This window comes from Adiantum capillus-veneris, chromosome 5 (genome assembly GCF_014529385.1).
Source record: "Adiantum capillus-veneris isolate H3 chromosome 5, ASM1452938v2, whole genome shotgun sequence".
NCBI lineage: Eukaryota > Viridiplantae > Streptophyta > Polypodiopsida > Polypodiales > Pteridaceae > Adiantum > Adiantum capillus-veneris.
In genome coordinates, this window is record NC_140935.1 from 151,856,672 (window position 1) to 151,861,339 (window position 4,668).

General features: G+C 48.4%; 1 pseudogene; it reads left to right on the forward strand.

The window, feature by feature from the left end:
- Nucleotides 1–420: 420 nt before the first annotated feature.
- LOC147458301 (25S ribosomal RNA) lies at nt 421–2,253 on the forward strand (annotated as a pseudogene).
- The last annotated feature ends 2,415 nt before the right edge of the window (nt 2,254–4,668 follow it).

Below are 4,668 nucleotides of genomic sequence, written 5' to 3' on the forward strand. Positions count from 1 at the left end.
TCCGATGAAGACCACAAAAGATGGTTGGAAGCTAAAGTTAACTTGTTTGAGCAACAACTCGAGGAGTTTAGGAGGGTCAGATTGGTATCCCCTCCCCCCCCGCTCCTCGGCCACGGAGCCCTTTCTCGACACAGTGGCACCGGCCACGCCTGGCTGCAGAAGCTGATCCTTGCGAAGGGCGTACCTCGTACTCGGGGAGCGTAACCACCCTTGCGGCGGGGGTTGTTGCACGATGCCATCGATGCATTTCAGTCAACCGTGACGTCGCGCTCACCCCTCGATCGTCGCCCCCACCAGGGGGGAGATGTGTAGGGGGAGGTGCGCTCGGACGGTCATCTTCGCCGCACCCCCCGCATCCCGCCCATCCCCCCTCTCGCCGAGGCCCGAACGATTGCACGGACCTCAGATCAGGCAAGGCTACCTGCTAAGTTTAAGCATATCACTAAGTGGAGGAAAAGAAACTAACCAAGATTTCCCTAGTAGAGGCAAGATTTCCCTAGTAGAGGCGAGCGAACTGAAAAGAGGCCAACTTGAGAATCGCGCAGCCCCGTTGGCGAATTGTAGTCTGGAGAGGCGTTCTTTGCAATGGACTGGGCCCAAGTCCTCTGGAAAGCGGCGTCAGAGAGGGTGAGAGCCCCGTCCACTAGCTCGGACCCTGTCGCTCCACGAGGTGCCATCAAAGAGTCGGGGCTGTTTGGGAATGTAGCCCTCAGTGGGTGGTAGATTCCATCCAAGGCTAAATATGGGCAAGAGACCGATAGCGAACAAGTACCGCGAGGGAAAGATGAAAAGGACTTTGAAAAGAGAGTTAAAATGTGCTTGAAATTGCTGGGAGGGAAGCGAATGGAGGCCGCGGGTGCACCCCGATTGGATGCAGAACAACGAGAGTTGGTTCGCCGCTCGATGCGGGGCGTTGGTCAGCACGGGTTGGTGCGGTGGGACAAGAGTCGTTGGCCCGTCAATGCCGTCACACCGGTCGAGGCACAAAGCGCGCGCCACTCGTAGCGGGCTTTAAGCACATGTGTGCTCAAGACGCTGGCGCTCTAGGCTTTCCATACGACCCGTCTTGAAACAGGACCAAGGAGTCAACATGTACGCGAGCCGGTGGGCAAACCCATAGAGGTGCAAGTAACCTGATAGGTGGGATTCCCCTCGAGGGTGCACCATCGACTCACCGTGATCTTTTGTGAAAGGTTTGAGTGGGATTGTACCTGTTGGGACCCAAAAGATGGTGAACTATTCCTGATGAGCAAGGCAAAGCCAGAGGAAACTCTGGTGGAGGCTCATAGCAATACTGACGTGCAAATCATTCGCTAGCCTTTGGTATAGGGACGAGAAACTAATCGAACCATCTAGTAATTGGTTTCCTCCGAAGTTTCCCTCAGGATAGCTAGAGCTCTTCGTAGTTTTATCAGGTAAAGCGAATGATTAGAGGCATCGGGTGTGAAACACCCTCGACCTATTCTCAAACTTTAAATAAGTAAGCGACTGGGGTTGCTCTGTTGAACCTCGGTGTGGAATGCGAGCTCCAAGTGGGCCATTTTTGGTAAGCAAAACTAGCAATGCGGGGTGAACCAAAAGCTGGGTTACGGTGCCGAACTGCACGCTAACCTAGATCCCTCAAAGGGTGTTGATTGATTAAGACAGTAGGACGGTGGTTATGGAAGTCGAAATCCGCTAAGGAGTGTGTAACAACTCCCATGCCGAATCAACTAGCCCCAAAAATGGATGACGCTAAAGCACGCGACCTATACCCGGCCATCGGGGCGAGTGCGAGCCCCGATGAGGTAGGAGTGAAACAGCCCCCAATGCAGATCTTGGTGGTAGTAGCAAATATTCAAATGAGAACTCTGAAGAACAAAGTGGAGAAAGGTTCCATGTGAACAACAATTAGACTTGGGTTAGTCGATCCTAAGAGATGGGGCAATCCTGTGTCAAGGGTGCAATGCGCATTGTTCATCGAAAGGGAATTGGGTTAATATTCCCGAACAGGGACGTGGTGATGGACGGCAATGTGACCAAATTCGAAGACGCCGGCGGAGCCCCGGGAAGAGTTCTCTTTTCTTTCTAACAGCCCATCCACCCTGAAATTGGATCACCCAGAGATAGGGTCCAATGGTTGGTAAAGCACCACATGTCTCGTAGTGTTCGGTGCGTCCTCGACAGCCCGTGAAAATTTGGACGAGCGAATGCCGATCACACCCGATCGTACTCATAACTGCATTAGGTCTCCAAGGTAAACAAACTATGGTCGATAGAAAAATGTACGTAAGGGAAATCGACAAAGCGGATCCGTAACTTCGGGAAAAGGATTGGCTCTGAGGACTGGGTCTAGGGGTCTGCGGTCCGACTTCAGAGGCTGTCGGGGGTCTGCCCGAGCTGCCCCAACAGCGAGGGTGGGCCTCTGCGTGCCCACTGGCCAATAGGGAGACCCTCCCTCTAGGCGGTTACCAACTGTCTCATAATTGGTATGGATAAGGGAAATCCGACTGTTTAATTAAAACAAAGCATTGCTATGGTCCCCATGGATGTTGATGCAATGTGATTTCTACCCAGTGCTCTGAATGTCGAAGTGAAGCCTGGCAACGAACAACTCATTGTGAAGATATTCATAGATGACTCCTTCCTTTTCTTGAAAGAATTTCCTCAGGTTCTTAGGAAAGTGCTAGAGATCGTGCAGACATTCTCTGTGCTTCAGGGTCGAAGTGTAGTATCGAGAAGTCGAGACTAATCTCTCTTATGAAAAATGACTCATTTGACCCATCAGATTGGTCGGGGGAGATTGTATCTAAAGGAAGGATCTTTAGATATTTGGGTGCACCCTTGGGGGTGGGAGTCACTCACAAGCGAAGGTTATGGTGGGTCCTAGAGAAGATTCATAAGAAAATGAGGAAGTGGGAGATTGTATTGCTTCCCTTCCCGAGTTGGATAAAAGTGATCAACTCATTTATGCTCCCTTACATTGCCTTCACTAGCCCTCTCCTCAAAATTGCTAAGTGTAATTGGAAGGAGTTTTTAAAATTAAACCTGTTAAAAGATTCATATGGAAGAACATCACTAAAGCCTCATCACCATGGTAGTGGGCAAAGTGGGAAACCATAGCTTGTCCGGTTATGCAAGGGGGCCTCGGAATTCTCAACCCTGATGTCCATGTTGAGGCTCTTTGTGCCAAGTTTGTGGTTCTATAGCTAAACAAGAACAAGCCTAGGCTATCATGACCAAGGACATGATTAACAAGTCAAAGCTTTTCTCTAAAGGTGGTCAATGGAAAGGCATTGATGTGCACAACAAAGTATTAGCCCTGGGTGGTCTTGTCTGAAAATAGGTGGCACAACGGGTGAGCTGGTGCAAAAGTGCAATAGAGCAACATGGGTTCTTGAATTAATCAGGTATTTTCAAAACTCCACCTTGCATTGGTCGCTTTGTCTGAAAAAAGTAGCTGGAGTTAGCATGATGGAGGGAAATTGCTAGAAGGCTAAACAATAAAGGACTCCAGCGATCGATCCACTTTTGAGATGAAAACAGCAAGCGCCGGAAATCTTATGACTTACTAGTTGACCAGCTTCAACTAAATGGCATGGAAAAGGTGCTTGTATGCAGAACGGTTGAAGGCCTGAACAACGGTTTGATGCCGATTAGAAAATCCAATTTTGAATGGAAAGCTTGGAAATGTCCCAAGGGTAGCCTTTTCTTTAAACCTCACACCAAGAACATCTATCAAGAGCTCATGCACAAGGATGATTAGTTCGCCCCTTGAACAAACAGTTGAAAAAACAGTGATCAAGAGCCCGTTGGGCTATGGTCACAATGAACATTTGGGGGCCACAGTGGCCCCAATATATGAAGGTGTTCGGTTGAAGGTGTTATGGGGAGCCTTGCGGATGGGTGTCAAGATTCAGGCACGGGACATAGGATCCGATAGGTGCTTAGGGTGCCGAGGGGCTAGCGAAGACCTCGCACACCCCGGGGAAGGTGTGCAAGTGGATATAAAGAACGTGGAAGATAGGTTTCTTCAAGAAGGATCTGTATCTATGGGGGAAACACTTTCAAAGTCCTGCCCTTCTTGTTTGTACCCAAATTGTTAGATTTTTCTTCTTTTATAATATTTGGAAGGTGAAGAATTACCGTGTCTTTGGTAACAACCTTTCTACGGCTAGCTTCTTTGTGATTGTACAAGAAAGTGAGGAGCTTATATATGTGATAGGTAAAAGTTACGACTCGGATGACTAGCTCAGGGCGACCCATGCCATTCGGATGAGCCCTTCATTATGCTCTTGATAATAGTGTGTTTGCTTGAATCTGATGTAATTTTGGTACCTCAAGACTCGGCATGAGCTTGAGGGGGATCTGTAATTTTCTTTGCAACATTCTAATACAATCACTCACAATTGTGAGTTTTGAAAAAAAAGGAATTAAGGAGAAGGTAAATAGAGATTAGAGTGGTTTAATTAATGGAAAGAGATAATTTTCACACAAGAGAGAGATATTAGAAGAAAGAGAGAGAGAGAGAGAGAGAGAGAGAGAGAGAGGACGATATACGTGGTTCACCCAAGTGTGGGCTACGTCCACGGGAAGTAGCCACTCAAGGGCTTGCACTACAAATTAGAATTCATTACAAAGGGACTAGCAATCCTTAATGGAACTCCCGCCTTGCTTCACTCTTTTACA